The 16559-nt window shown below is 41.0% G+C and overlaps 1 protein-coding gene across 1 annotated transcript in view; it reads left to right on the forward strand.

Annotated features, from left to right (window-relative positions):
- The first annotated feature begins 1924 nt into the window (after window positions 1-1924).
- Window positions 1925-16559, forward strand: part of si:ch211-214c7.4 (mucin-5AC) — a 32880-nt gene continuing 18245 nt past the window's right edge. Inside the window, exon 1 of the mRNA XM_040145548.1 lies at window positions 1925-2191. The gene's annotated coding sequence lies outside the window, so the exon portion shown is untranslated. The remainder of the gene's footprint in view (window positions 2192-16559) is intronic.

The raw sequence follows: 16559 nt of genomic DNA on the forward strand, positions 1-16559 counted from the left end.
ATAAACACATGCAAGAGGAAGAAGCAGGGCAAGGAGTGTGTGTGTGTGTGTGTGGAGTGTCAGTGCTTTATTGGAGTCACAGCTCCTGAACTTTCAAGCTTAGAGCACCCAAATAGAGATTCTTGGGAACCCATTTGATGACACTGCACGACTCTTCCCACCAGAGAATCACACGCTTGACCTATGAGTGGTAATGAAACGGTGGATAAACTGAAACCTAATTGGAAAAATCTAAACTATTAAAAATAATTTTGGAAAAATAGAATAAAAGCCAAAGCAAGCACAAGCAACAACTGAGATTAGAAAACACAAGGACAATAAAATACTGTGAAAGGAGATGAAAATATGAAATGGCAAGAGCACACTATGTACAAGACCTCTGCCTTCTATATGATGGGACTGCATTGGCAGGAAGCCCTTGAGATGCTTTTTTGTGGTTGAATATAACTTGTGTGACTGCAGGATGTATCTGGAAACTACTGAAATCGTTATACTCCATCTTGTTATCCTGTCCCCTGCAGACTGAAATAAAAACAGGGTAAACGAGGTCACCTCAGCTTGGGTTCATGCACTAAAAATGTATATGTTACAAACTGGGCACAGGGAACCACGTGAGCAATTACTGGTGAAGTGTTTGATGAGTTGCATTATGGGAAATGTGGGGTCTGTGTTTTTGGAGCGTCGCACACATACGAGGGACTAAAAGTCAGGATATCTAAGCCTTTTTTTTTTTTTAATTTTGACCACTTTTTTTTCTTTTTTAATTTGTGTTTTGTGAATCACACATATTTATGGAAGTGCATAACTTAATTTCTGGAGCACCTCTGTAACCATTTACTGATGACTTTCTGTTTGACGACTAAGCTTGAGGATATTTTGCTTATTCTCATTGAACTAAACTATATAGGGACTCTATACATTTAAAGATACCAGATTGTAATCATGCACTCTAATTTGTTATTCTACTGTTCTACTAGTTTTTATCTCTTTTCTCTGTTTAACCCCGGAGAAGAAACTGTCAGATATTTGCACTCGGATAGTCGTCAGTTACTGGTGCCAATGAACCGTCATGTATTCAAGAAAATCTCATAACATTTACTGCCTGCTTTTTTTTTTAAAACTCTTTTAACCCCAGTGTTTTGTTGAGATTTACTTGATTTACTCATTGAGTCCCACAGGCCCCGCTGCTGTATGTGTAATAATAATGATAATAGTAATCATGGAAAAATTTACCATTTTTTCTTTTAAGTTGAATTTTATCAAATGTTTTAGTCCCATACAGGTAAGAATATCCAATAATTCCCAAACAAGCAAAAGTTCCGTCCAAAGTCTGGAAGATGAATACAAAATTTGTGTATCAGAGGTTTATTTTTTTTCCTCTTGCCTCTCCCATTAATCATCTCACAACCCCACAGATTTATCTCGAGGCCCTTTGAAGGGGTCCGACCCCTAGGTTGGGAACCACTGGACTAAACTGCCTAACTGTGAATAAAGTAGTCAAAACTAACTCCACATGCATAAGGTAAAAACAGTTAAAAAAAAGTGCTTACACATGGATGCGTCAGGATTAACAGTGTGACAGAATCAGTCACAGTAGGCATTTTACTGCAGAGGGAGTACCTTTAGTACTTTTGATACTTTAGTACATTTTGCTGATAATACTTATGAAGTAGGATTTTGAATACAGGACTTTTACTTGTACTTCTTCCACCACTGATGAAATTAAGCCGCTCCTCATTCCCCAGGACCCTAAAATTTGCGCGCCCCCCCCCTCTCGCGCCACAGAGCTGAGCTCGAGCTTGGTTTGAATTTGACGTCAGTCCTGCTTTGCATAACCACCAGTCTCGCGCTTTTGATTGGACCGCTCGCGGGATTTCATCTGCATTTTCTCTTCTGACCACCACGCTTCGCTTTCAATCCTCAGCCGGACTCCTCGGTCACTCCCCCGCCCCCGCGCCCGGGTCCATCCTTCATGAGGGGAAGCAGCCTGCCGTCGCCTGCCGCTGCTCAAACGTGGAGGGAAGGACACGGAGAGGGACGCCCGCCGCTGCACTGCGCGGCTCTATTGTTAGTCCGGTGAAATTTACGGCTCTGTCGCCACGTTTAGCGCATTTTACCCCCGTTCAGGATCCAAAGGGAGGGACTGTTTGTTTCTCCTCGAGTCTTCAAGAGCAGAGGCAGCAGTTGAAAGGTAGGGAGGATTTACTACGTTGTAACGTTTCCAGCGCGAGCTTAATAATTCTCGTATTTGTGATAATTTAACCGTATAGAGTACCTTTGAAAAATTATGATTTGCTCAGGGAAGCTCCCCCTCTTTTAGACGTGTGTGTGTGTTTGTTTTAAATGAACCAAACATAATGTGTTTTGAAAGCCAGACGCCCTCTTTGTAATGTGGAGTGGCCAGTTTCTGGCTGGATGTGATGATGGAGGTGTAATGTTAGCATGGCAGGGAACGGCTGGGCGGCGGTTTCAACGTGGGTCTTACTCCCCCAGAAATATTTTATTCGGGTGTACAGTGGCACAAGACTCAGCTGGCACGGTTTTAGTCCTACCAGTTTCAATTTATTGACTGGCTTCATGTGTTTCTCACAGCAAGCCGCCCCTGCGTACAGCGCTATTGTTCTGTGAGGCTGAACTGGGCCTTTTGCTAAACCAGGGTGAATTCAGAGTGTTTGTTCCCAGAGACAAATTGTGTTATTAAAGCTCCACTTGAGGCTTGGAAAAACACCCAGAAACCCGTAAAACAATGGTTGCAAAAGTGAGGTCCAGGGACCACCTAGGGTACCTTGACAGGGTCCCAAAAAAAACACGAGAATCAGTCTGACAATACTGCTGCGATGCTGGATACTTGGGAGGAGAATAAAATCTTCGAGAAAGTGCCCTATGCCTTTTTAAAGATTTTAGGAACTCCTGACCATGTACTGATCCTAAAGATGAAAGATCTCTTCCGGGCTGTTAAAAAGTTTCTTGAAGTCCAGGAGGTTATGCCTTGTATAGGTGCCTTTGTTTATCATTTAAGATGAGTTGAAATCACTTGTGTGTCAGCATCATGTGGTACATCATTGATGTTGATTTTAACTATGTTGAGGTAGCCTGCACCTCAGATTTCATGCCTGCTTACCCCAGTGTTTTAAAGCCTTCCAACTTGTTTCTTGCCAAGCTTAGCACCAACCCTGTTTTCATATTTGCATCCCTGCACATCGAGTGATCTCATTCTCGACTTGGCAGTGCGGTATGAGAAAAAGGGAAGCGTACATGTAGCTCAGAGGCAGACTATCAGGCGGTGTCATCTGCAGATCTCAGTGATAGAGGGATACTGTTTATCATTCAGGCTTTGGCTCCGATTGTACATAACATAATTGGTGTGTTTTTGGGCTGTGTGGGTGTGGTGAGCAGGGTTTGGGTGTAGGAGCAGTGACTCTAGCCTTAGCTTCAAAAGGGTATTTTGACCTACAGACACTCACTGGAGAGTGTGTCACCTTGTGCCACTGCTGCCAGGGGTGTGTGAGTTGTTGCTGAGGAGTTTCTCAACATCTGGGTGTGAAGCCAAGTGTGAATAACACACGCACATTCTCTCTCTCTCTCTCTCTCTCTCTCTCTCTCTCTCTCTCTCTCTCTCTCTCTCACACTTTCACTCACATATATGTCTTTTCTAACGTTCTGGCTAAAAGCTCCAAGAGCTCATTGCAGGGCCACTGTTACAGTGTCATCTTTCAGGGGCTGAATCCCCCAAAATCTGCATTTCTAGTCCAAATACATCATAACAGAGTGTGACCTCATTTGAAAGGTTCCTCCAAATGCAGCTGACCAATGCAGTCAATAAATAAAGTTAGAAAAATCAAATGGAAATATTATATTTATCAGGTATTTGAGCTTGGGTAGTCATCAGTTACTGGTGCCTGTCATCCATCATGTATTAAGGTGAAAACTAAGAACTTTTACTGCTTACTTTTTTTTTTTTTTTTTTTAATCCATGTGTTTTGTTGAAATTTTAATAATGGTAGAATTAACCCTTTTTCCTTACACTATTTGCTTTTCCTCCGAAGTTATTAAATCCCAATATGTAGACAAATATCTAAGAGGTAACACATTTGATGATGGTTACAGTGAAAGCAGAAATGACCTTAAAGTATTGTTACTACTTCCTTTTAACAAATAAAACATTTCATGTTTTATATGGGCTACAAATTAACAAATTAATATACCTTTTGTTTGTCAAGAAATCATTTACAGACAAAGACGTGTACACCCTATTATTCTACATTACGACATTACTTATGATTGGGGTCAGGTGGATCTTAGGGAAGTCTAAATTCCTGTTAGACCTCTTATGGGATTTGGGACGGATAGTGCTGAGTAAGAAGTACTGTCGCCACCAATCACAGTAACAGAGCATATGAATATCCATGGTATTTAACCATGTTTTAAAGCTGGGATCTCTATGGCCCCAAACAGAAGTAATGTGTCAGTTTATCTAGCAGACTTCTGAAACACGCCATCAGTTCAAAATCATGTTTATTAGTAATTCTTATAAAGATATGGAAAGTAATTACATGTCAAGGTGATAAAACAATGTTAAGTAGGTTTTTTTGAGCTGTTAAAGTGGGTCCAGGGTCTCCAGGAACCCAAACAGAAAATTAAGGTTTAGGGAAGCATCTTAATCCATCTAAGTGAACAATGAGTTTTGGTCTCTCCCTGAGGCTAGACCATCTTATTTTCAGAGGAGCAGGAGCAGGTTCTGCCTGCCCTTCAGGTTTTGTGAAAGACTGACATCCTCTGCCAGGTCCAGCCTCCGAATTGGGATGCCGCCTGTGGGGTTTTTTTTTTTTTTTTTTTAATAAATACTGCATAGCTACTTCCCCTGTCTACCACTCTGTTTCCCTTTCCTCTTCCCAAAGGAAGCAAGCCAGAACAGAACTTCAAAATAGTTTTCTCATTTCATTGCATTCTTTGACGTTGAGAAAGCTCAAGGGGTTGGATAAGATGGTATAAGAGAGGAAACTGAAAGCATTATACAAAGAGAGTTGCACACTTTTAAATCTTCACTCCTCTGAATGGGGTTTGTGTCACATTCATAAAATGACCAGTACTACAAAGGCTAAAATATCTACAACTTTCAGTAGGAGGTGTGACATGGAATTGGTTTTATGTTTAATCATGATGAAAACTTAATTCCATTTATGTGTTTGTTGACTGTGTTGCTACAGGTTCAAGTTCATTGTATGATATCTCCCAGTCTTTGTATGTACGTCTGTACTCATGCAGGTCTGTGGCGCCTAATGGGGTGGCTGCAGTTGTTTATTTCAGGCATGACAGTCTGAGAGAGATGCAAGTGGCTGACATTGCAAAGATAGAGGAAGTGTTTAAAATGGATGCCACACATTGCGAAATGAAACAAGCCTGATGATCAGTACTGAGTGAGTGAAATACCTGTTCTGTGTTTTCACTGAAATGTCCTGCAGTACTCTGGATACCATCTGGATATTTAGTTGAACACTGTTTTTTTTTTTTTTTTTTTTTTTTTTTTTCCTTCAAGATTCACAATTTTATCTGAAATGACAGGCCTGTGAATAAAAACTATTCATCTACTGTCCCTAGTGTCAGCTTCACCCTGTTATATAGTGTGATATACTGTAGGATTAATACATCTAATGGATGATTTGTGCTGTTTATTCAGCTTTCCAAAGTTCTTGTGCATCAGTGCAACAGCTGTGAGAGGTTATGGTGGTTATGGATGTCGGGGTCAAGGGTTCAGATTTCTTCTCCACTAAAATCACTGTGAGAACATAATGTTCTTTCCAATTACTCTGCTTTCACCAGGTATCAGTCTTTTGGTATTCTATAGTCATTATGGAGCATATTTTAAAGCTAAAATTATTCTCATCTGAGAGATGATAAAACCAATTTCTTTTAAATAAAAGGAGAAAAACAAGGTCTTTGTAGTATATTCTGAACTGATACATCTACCTCATGCAGAATGAATAGAAATAATCTTTTTAATTGTGTTTAAGCAATATAAACTCAAGCAAGCAACTGCCTGAAATTACTTTAGGCCTTCAACTAAAGATTATTTGAATATTATCAGTTAAATTTTTTTGTTTGTTTATAAAATGTCAGAACACAAGTGAAAAATGCCCATCACAATTTCTGAGAGCCCTAGGTGACATAATCAGATGTCTTGTTTTGTCTGACCAGCAATCAAAAACCAAAAGATCTTCAATTCACTATAATGTAAGATAAAGAAACGCAGCAAATCTTAACGTTTGAGAACGTGGAACCATCGAATGTTTGGGGTTTTTTTCTTGAAAAATTACTAAACGATTATCAAAAACGTTGTCGATTAATTCCCTGTTGATCAATTAATAGAGCAAGTGTTGTATTTTACTTGTTTGGTTCAGGGCTGCAACTAAGGATTTTTTTTCATTATTGATTTATTCTGCTGATCAATTTTTTGATTAATTATTGGTCTGTACGATGTCAGAAAATCAAAATTGTTGATTCATTGTCTATAGTTTGATTATTGACGAATTGTCTCAGCTCTAGTTTGGTGTATTGACGTTCCACTTGAAAGCATCGACAAGGGCTATTTGTATCACAGGGACGTTGGCACTTTTCAGCCTGTCCCTTGTCTGAGAACTCACTCAAAAGTCAGGGCAGCTGAATGGAAAGCACAACCGCTGTTCAGCGCAGAACATTTGCATCTCCTTGGAAGTCAGCTTCTTTTTACAGTCTGCAACCAGTGTCAGTCTCAGTCCCACACCCATGGAAATTCAATCCTTACTCTTGCCTGCTCTGCTGCATCTGTTTAGGGTGACATTCAGGGTTAAACTATATTTCATCATTCACCCTTCAGTTTTTTTGTGCATCCCATGTGTTGCTTTTGGCTGTTGAGCTGTGGGATGGTGAGATGATGCGGTGCTGTAACTCTCGTCACTGTGGTTTGGAGGCTGGCAATCTCCTGCCCATTAGGATAAAGTGGTGGACGCTGGCGCTGCATTTTTAGGCACTCAGTCTGTCTGGGACTGTGAAGCTGGGCTCAGTGCACTGTAATTATTGAAAGAGTAACTCAGCACTTTCATAGTCTGTTTGTTAGCTCTCTTGTAGCCTTAAATGCCACACACATGTTTTGCGTTGAGCTGTCAGTGTAGGGGATTTTTTGGTGTTGTTGTTGTTTTTGTTTTTTTGTTTAAAATAAATGATTTATACAGTGTCTGCAGTGGTATATATAGCAGCATTATATTGTGCCATTTGCAGGTAATAAGAAAAATAAATGTAAATGATGGGGAAATCTGTGTGTGTGTGTGTGTGTGTGTGTGTGTGTGTGTGTGTGTGTGTGTGTGTGTGTGTGGCAGCTGTATAAAAGGAGAGGGGGACATAAGTATATTGTATGACGAGGACATTTTTTTAACTTGGCCCCATTTGCTTTGCGTAGCAGCTGTTACTACTGAAGCAATGCTGTACCTTTTTGATCTGTTTTAAGATAGACCTGGATCAATAACCAGTGAATCAAAGTGCACAGCCGCTATGAGCGTGTGCATTTGTTTGTGTTGGGCAGGTTGGGCTTATCCTGTTATTTTCCTTTTTGTGCCTCTTGATGCACACGAGACAGTGTGAGACTGTGTTTGGTAAATGGTTTGTGTGTATTTTGCACAGTTCAGGGGTGTGGCTGTTAGAGAGGCAGGCAGGCAGGCGAGGTGTGGGATCAGTGTCCATCTGGCCTCAGCTCACCCGGCCCAGTCAGAGGCATGGTAACTGATCTGGCCCTCGGGCTCTCTGGCATTATATTGACTATTTGCTCGCTTGTCTATAGCCAGTTGGCTGGTACACAGGAGAGTAGCCACTGGCTGGCTTTAATATGGGAAAACTGATGTCAGCTTTGGCTTCTCTACAGCCAATCATCCTTGACAGAATTGCTCAATTTGGTTCTTTTTGTTTTTATGTTGAATTCAAGTTGCTGAAAATGCCAAAGATGTTAACATAAAATGATTTTCAGTTGTTTTTCAGTTTTTTTCTCATGCCTACAGTTTTATCCGGTCGCTTTCCACCTTTATTAGATAGCTGACAGTGAAAAGCAACTGGAAATACAGAAAAAGAGGAGATAACTTGGGATAAAGGTCCTTGGTGAGAAACAGGTATGAGGTTTGTACTGCTTTATTCCCGGTCTAAATATATTTTATAGCCATGGTTTCATTCTACAACTTCATCCCTACCTTCGTTTTCCGTCAATTTTTTTTTTTTTTTTTTTTTTTTTAGCATTCCTTCTGCAGCCTTTCTTGTCACTTCTGTCATGCACTACCCTTTATACATGGTTAAACAGGTGGAAACTACTTGACCTTTGCGAACAGTTTGGTCCGTTAGGGATAATTGAATGTTGCTGGTAATTAAACGACATTTAACGGACTTCACTGATCTAAAAGTGAGAGAGAGAGTGTGCAAGCAAGTCAGGAAAAAGCAAGTCTTGCCTGAAACTGACGCTTCATTTTGGTATTTACAGTATAAAATGGGCAATTTTGTAATGCTATGACGTAGCAGTGATGTGTATGGGACTAGTTGCAGACCTGAGTCTCTGAATGGAGTTGCTGGGTAAAGATTTGGCTATGACAGGTTAGCAGACCTCAGTGAACAGCTTAAACTTGACATCAAACAAACAGTATATCCATGTCATATGTACATCTACTGTATGAAAGAGGTGTCATCCATTCTTCCCTCTATCACCCTGCGGCCTGTTCGATATCCCTGGGGTCTTTTTAAGTTAAGTTACCCCTGCCAGCTGCTCCTCCGTCCCTGCACCAGTTAATCCACTCAGAACCCACCCCCACTCCCCTCGGCACCATGGCTGAGGCGGTTACATGGTGCAAAGTGCAGACAATAGGGCTTGTCTGCCCACCCTCCCCCTCATAGTACCGTAAGGTTAAACGCAGTTCAGCACATAAGCACTTTAGATGATCATTGTTATTGTTGTTTTTGTTATTTTGGACCAGCTCTGACTACATACACACAAATACTTACTCACTTATACGCTCACTACTTTCCTCCATGGGTGATGAAACCACCCGTCCTGATGGCGGAACGCCTAGCCTGTGCTTTCTGAAAACCCTTCCAGTTTTAGCACAGATTTTAACCCATTTCCATGCAGCCTTTCAGACCCCTGCACTGCCACTAGTCGCGAGTCCGTCCCTATTTCACTGCCACTCCCTTACAGACTAACTGGCTTAGTCCACTTAACTTGTAGCCACACTTAACCACCTGCTCTTAATGGCCTTATTGAGTAGCTTACAGTCACTTAGCACATGTTAGTATCCCCTATGGAATTGATCAGAATAAGCTGCGTGCTTTGCGTCAAGCCCAATGCCCCCCCCCCCCGAAAGTGTTTCATAGGGGAGTTGTCCCATAGAGCATCCCTAACTTCTTTTCAGCAGTTTATTGATCAGTTTTGTTTTTATCTGTGTATGCAGCATAAACTGAATATTTTGATGCTGTTCAATTCCTAAGGAGCTTTGACTTACACTAATCTATTATAGTTATAAGCTACATCCCTCCCGTTTAGCTATGTCATACACATGGGGGGTTACACATTGCTAAGGCACACTTGGTGCAGTCTGGGTTAATCGTTGAACCTTTATGACACAGAGCGGAGTTTGACTTTAAAGTACATAACCATGTCATGGTTTGGACTTTGGAGACTGTGCTTTACTTAAAATGTTAAAGTTGGAGTTACTTCCTGATGTTGGGCTAGCAGCTTGATAAGATCGTGTTTGTCCTAGGTTTCTCTTTGGTTAAATTGCTGCTTAGTAATGCGGGGACTGCACATTTGTGGATGAGTCAACTTATTTAGGACAAGCCTTTTGTCAATGCTACGGAAGTGCGTGATTAGTCGATTAGATGATTAATTGTTGCTGCCCTTGCTAGTCAGCACCCGAAATACTAGTCAGTAAGTAATTATTAATATTTCATTAATGTACAATGCGAGTTAACTGTGGCATCCAAGATGTTACACAGCTTCCCCCCACAAGCTGGGGCTGCAGCCCAGGCAGATTGCAGCCCCCCGCCAGTCCCCACACTAGTGCCCGGATGTTGTAAACAAGCAAGGTGGAAAGTGGGACAGAAGACATTTCGTAAACCCAGCGCAGTTTGGCAGTATTTGGATATAGAAAATGAAAATAAGGTTGTATGTAGGTTATGTCAGAATAAACTGGCATATAACCACTTGACCAGAGCAATGCGTAACTACATTCAGCATAGGCATGTGGACTACTGCAAGGATAGTAGGCTGCTGGTACTAACACTGCTAATGTTAGCTACACTAGGCAAATCAATATGACATGCATTGTTTTCCCTCCTTGCTCCTCTCACTCACTCTCACTCTCATTCTCACACTCACGTTGACAACAGACTGTGTCTCATAGTTGGACTGGCCACTGGGAGAAAGCCCACCACAATGGCAGGCTGGTGGGTCCGGATGTAGGGCTGGTTATATGGACAGATGAGGAGAAGCTAACCGAGCTGCAAGATCAGTGAGGATCAATGAGGTTCTTTGTGGGGGGGGGCTCTGTAGGCAGCCCTGCCTCATTCACAGAGACTGGCAGGAGTAGGGGCCAATCGACAGCTTCAGTGGTGGCCAAGACCTGATGTTTGAGCAAAAGAAAAAACACAAACAATAGAACCTCTTCAGAAAGCTATGCATCTGATGCATCTTAAGGATCCATCTGTTTTCTTGGCTTTTATACTTTCCTGTCCTTGTGCCAATATATTTTTCTGGTTCTGTCACCCATAGCAGCTCCAGGTGGGTTTTTTTCTAAAATGAACAATATTGACATCATTGTGAGTTTGTAAAATGTTCCTTTTTTTCACAATTTAACAAAGTGGTTTCCAGGAAGGTATGCCAGCATGAATAAACAGCTTTCCTACCCAACCATAGCCCCTCCCCTCCATGATGTAGTTCATCAGACTGGATTTTGAAAGTGTTAAGCGGTGCTGTGGCTTTTGGTGATGTTTGTATGTTTTTAGACTGCATGATTGCATTATCCACTATACAGGATGTTGACAACAGAGGTTGGAAACAGATAATGTTGGAGTGCTTCCTTTTCTTTGTCATCATGCAGCTTACACACATCACTCCTGTTGCATCAGAACAAAAGCAAATGATCCACCACACATCAATGTAAAAACACTTATATAGTTGTCTGTTTCAGTTGTTTTTATTTTTTAGCACACCAAGAATTTTCTTGTTCACATCTTTACATTTTGCCATGTGTTTTGGCCAGTGGTTGTTCTTATAAATAATATTTAACTTTGTTTCATTTTAATTCCTTGGCAGATGGGTACCCCTCCCATATCTCTAACAACTGAGGGTTCACAGGTTCAAAATGGAGGCATAGGCAAGGGAGTGATGATGTGTTATTTCTTATGCAGATGAAGTTCAGAAAGATCTCCTTGTGTTTTGATTTGTGTTTTAAGGAAAAAGATCAGTAAATCATGCTTTGACAAAGATGCTCTAAGGAGCCAGACTCGGCAGGAGTTCTTGCTGTCGCTCCATCAGGAACATGGAGCTGTTGAGTGACCTCTACTAGATTGAGGGAGTGTTCACACACAGTATGTGTTTCTTTGGTTTTGTTTTGGTGAGAAATTGCTGAGAAAGAATGCCCTCAATATGTCCCAAAAGAAATGGGGCTGTTTTACGTCTGTTTCTTGTCTGTTTGGCGGCCTGCTGAGGAATGCAACTAGTGATGAGTGGGTGTTGTAATGTAAACAGTTGTCTCCACTCTGCTTACCTTGGCCATGTCTAAAAAGGTATAGACGGCTTAAATATGTGCATTGTTTTATCTTATTTAAAAACAAAACAAAAAAAACTTTTTTTAAAAGAGACCACACCATCTGACAATGCTACATGACAGCAGGGGCAGTACTCAGTCAGAACAAGAAATCCATTCTGAACTGAGGAATCCTCTCAGATGAGTACTAAAATATCGTCCATACCAAACAGCAGGTTCAGTTGACTTTCTCTTAGTACTTCAAGTTAACCTATGCCAGACATTTTTCATAGATACAAGGAATTTCCATTTGAACATGTCTGTGCTCTTCATAGCAAACTCGACATTGTGCCAAAAGTCAATAATCCAATAACTGTGTTGCACAGACAGTGATAGCAACTGACAAGCTACATCATCCTTCACTGACCTGATGTTTATCATTTTAAAGATCAGATTATGTTGGATCATTTTACTGGAGTGCAGGCGGTTGTTTCACAAAGTGTGCTTTCAGCAAATGCTGGACTTATCTTGCTCACTATCTGTTCACTTAATCCTTTATTATCAGTTTGACCCGTGTATTATATGTCAAGTCTTAACGATGGAGGAAAAAAGGTTTTATCCCTCGTCTAGCCTTTTTTCTCGTTTAAGAAAATATAAATAAACACCAATATAAAGTGGCAGGGAAAAGTTGAGTGGAGATTTTAAAATCAGTGTGATCGGATAACTGTAGGTCTAACTTTGGTACAGATGTCCAATGAATTTTCTGGACAAGTTGCCAAGTTAAATTTCTGGGATTGCTAATGTGTGACAATGCCTTTTTTGGTTATCATAGCTTCATAAAACTACATTATCATCTTTCTTTGGCCATGGAGAGCATAGCGTATTCTTGTTTTTAGTGTTTTCTCCTTTTTTAATGGTGCATTCTTCTCCTTAGCTTGTGCCTCCATTGTACAACACAAGTCTGACTTTATTAATCTTAACTCTAGAAATCACGTTAGTTTGCGACACTTAACTAAACCAGAGTACAAAGTCAAACTTAATCAAGAGGGAAATTTTATTGATAAATTTCCCTTCCTCTTTATTCTTTTGTTTGTGAAATACCCCCCAATGACTTGTGATGTACTGTGTTTGTTCATCAGAGTAAGAGAGCTGCAGAGACTCTTCATGTGCAGAGATGGAGGCAACTATTCACCCACATGCTCTAAAGCGGATGGAATTCCTCTTCCTTCTCTCTCCTACTCTGTCACTGTGTGTGTGTGTGTGTGTGTGTGTGTGTGTGTGTGTGTGTGTGTGTGTGTGTGTGTGTGTGTGTGTGTGTGTGTGAGAGAGAGAGAACTAAACACTCACTTGGTGATACTGCAGAAACAGTACTACTACCTTGTATGGTCAGATTGAGCAGTAGGCCATTACACGTACAGTGTCCCAGATTCTTTGAGTTAATTTACCTACTAACTTTTAACATGAATTGGCTTTCAGATGCTTCATCGGTTATTGAAGACTGGTTCTGTAAATTCTGAAAGTTTTTCTAGTGGTTGTAGTAGTAGCAGACAGGGATTGGAGTGAAATTGAGAAGTTTCCTGCATCTGCTCTGTTTCTCTGACACTGAAGCATGAGCTCGAGCTTAGGAAACCCCCTTTTCCCAAACACAGTTATTGACTCTTGTTTTGCTCTTCATTCAGCTGCATGAACCTACTACCCTCTTTGTCTTACGCTGGAGATATAAGTTTCTTTTTAACCACTAATCCAAAGACAACCAGCTGCATCGAGAACGTAATTGTTCACATATTTGCCTACGCAGTACGCGTGTTACTGGAGGATACCTCTAGAGGGCACACCAGTGTGCTCAGACGTATAGAACTAACAGATTTGCATGATGTAAACAAAAAACATGGCGGCACTGGAGGTGGTCACTGTTGTTTGTCACTGTGTGGCAGCAATGACCGATTGTACATATGTGGGTAATTGCGGACTTGGTCTATTAGCATGTCTTTAAAACTTTCCGCTGTCGGTACTGACATGCCCACCCTGTCAATCCCCTTTTCTGCCCCTACACCCTCTACATATGCATAGAGTTAATTTCTGAGGTTGTGCACAAACGAGGCTCCACATGGACGCAGGATACATGAGGCAGCCATCATGCACATGCAAACGCATTGTTAAAAGCAAGTATATCACTGGCCTCAACCTTTCCAGTCCTTTCTGGCAGTTGCAAGCACACGCACAAACAAATGTCCACACTCAGACTGAATACTGCCTGTGTTTCTTCCTGTGTACATGCATCTCCCTGTGACACACACCAGGGGAAAGTTAATGAACAAACAGGCAGAGGGGCTTCAAATCTCATTTGTCAACACCATCATACTCCTCTCTGCCAACATCGTCTGTCAAACACTCCCAGACCTGTAGGGTAGGTCAGGTTCACAAGGTTAGTTTGTTTTAAATCTCTAAAGTTGCGGCTCTAGTAAAAATGTAGAGATGGATCAAGTGTGCCTGTGGAATTGAAAGAATGCAGGAAGTGGCACCCACTAAATTCCATTTTTCTTTTTTTTTCTTTTCTTTTTTTGGCCTGCATATGTGTAAATATGTGCAAATGACATTTTCACATCATGCAAACTTTTTATCCTACACATTCTTTGCTCAGGCACACTCTCCACACACTGCTCTATCTAATACATGTTCACACATTGCACACACCTTCACTAGCCCCGCTCTGACCCTTTGACGCTCTGACCACTTCCTACTCAGTCTCTGTCTCTCTCTCACACTCACACTCACAGACACACACACACACACACACACACACACACACACACCAGCTGTCTCTGTGTAGCCATGAAGAGTCTTGGGGAAGTCAGTAGAGCTGGAATGTGGATGGGTCGGATGTGCTCTTGATACCACTGATGCTTTTGGCATTCACCTTCTGCCATTAATCATCTTGGAGCAGATGCAGCATTGACATGAAGCTTAAAGTAGATGGTCAGCATCAGGCAAATGAAGTAACTAGTTTCATGTCTAAACTAGGGCTGCAACTAAATATTTTCACTGTCAATTTATTCCGACTAATTTATTTACTTTTGTTTTTTTGGATTAACTTGATAACCTGTTTACAAAATCACAATGGGGATTTTTTTGTTAGTTTTCTGACATTTTATAGACCAGACCCCAAAGTGACATCTTTTTCCAACCAGCAGTCCAAAACCATAAAATATTAATTTTAATCTCACATCTGGCAAAGAAAAGCAGGAAATTGTCACAATTGAGCACCTGGAATGCAAGATTGTTTTGTTTAAAATGACTTGAATTACTTGAATAACTAAATCAATTATCAAAATGGTTGCCAATAATTTTTCTGCTGATCGACTAAACATTTTGACTCTGATACAAAAAGGCAAATTAGATCTTGAACGGCTAAAATGTGTTCCTAATTTTCCTTCACTGGTATCCATTTGTATTCATCTGCATGTTAGGCACACCATCAATCTGTTACACTGCTAATATGTATTGTCTTTTTGCTCTTTTTATAGTTGCAGCATTGTGACAGTAGTCTGGGGTTGATTTGCAGATGACATTAAGCCTCAGCATCAGTATCAACAGCCCCCCCTGCCACCACCACCTCCAGCAGTCTACACAATGCATTCCAAACCCCTGCCATGCTCTCAACACAGCTAAATCCCTCTCTGCTTGTATTAGACACAGTATTAGATGTGACCCATTTTGTCAGGCACCCATACTAATGTCTGGACGTGTAGAGCAACAGACTTAGAGATGGGGCACGACAGATGTAATTAAACTGCCTCAAGACACGCAAGGAGTAAGATTTAATGACGCGTTGGGCCATATTTCTTTTATTAGAAGAAGTGGAATGTAAATACCACTGGGGCCACTGAGTTCTGTCTCCGTCTAGACAGACTCCCTCTAACAATCTTACAAAGTGATGGCTGAATTTATAAACACACACTCTTCTCCTGCTTTGTCTAAACATATATTGCTGCAGCTTTTTCAGACATTTCAGCCTTGTTTTTTAATCATTAACACATTGTAATTGTCACCATGGGTATAGAGCTAATTGTGATTTTAACTATGTGGAGCTCACGAGAAAGAAGGCATGCTGCATCTTGAATATGGCTTTAAATCTTCAGTGAACTTTGATTTGTTATGCAAATGTGGATTGAGAGAATGAAAACAGGGGTTTTTCTTTGTATTTCATCAAAATGCATGAGGCGGTATATCTTGACCAAACAGACCATTTTAAAAATGAAGCTAGCATTATTGTGCAGTCATTTTTTGGAACATAAAATCTGTAAATCTGACTAAGCATGTCCCCAGCTAGGTGAAAACAGCTTGAAGAATCCCCAAATTGAGTCTGGTATTGGTGTCAATTATGACATTTTCTGATGGTTATGAAAACAGACACCAGTGCTGCAGAACAGCATTGCTTTAATTTAGTGAAACATCACTTACTCCAGCGTGCATGTGTGGATGCTGTCCACATGTGTGGATGCTCCTCTCTGTGTTGCGTCACATAGTTTTCATCTGGTCAGAGATAATGTCTTTACTTGCCCAGAAAGGGGTCACCACATGAGGAATGTGATTTCACGCTGCTATCTGCTAAGCCCCTGGCATTAGTAGCTGGACTGGCAAAACTATGCCATGCCATGCACGTCACAGTGCCAGTCGAACTCCGTGGCTCGCTGCTCTTTGTGTTTGGAGCAGCTCTCTCCTGTCTGAATAAACTGGGTGGGGTTTATTGACAAGATCCAACAATTTTCCTCAAAGAGCAAGCAGGATTAAAATCCAGGAGGACTTGTC

The sequence above is a fragment of the Xiphias gladius genome, chromosome 15, assembly GCF_016859285.1.
Source record: "Xiphias gladius isolate SHS-SW01 ecotype Sanya breed wild chromosome 15, ASM1685928v1, whole genome shotgun sequence".
In the NCBI taxonomy this organism is placed as follows: domain Eukaryota; kingdom Metazoa; phylum Chordata; class Actinopteri; order Istiophoriformes; family Xiphiidae; genus Xiphias; species Xiphias gladius.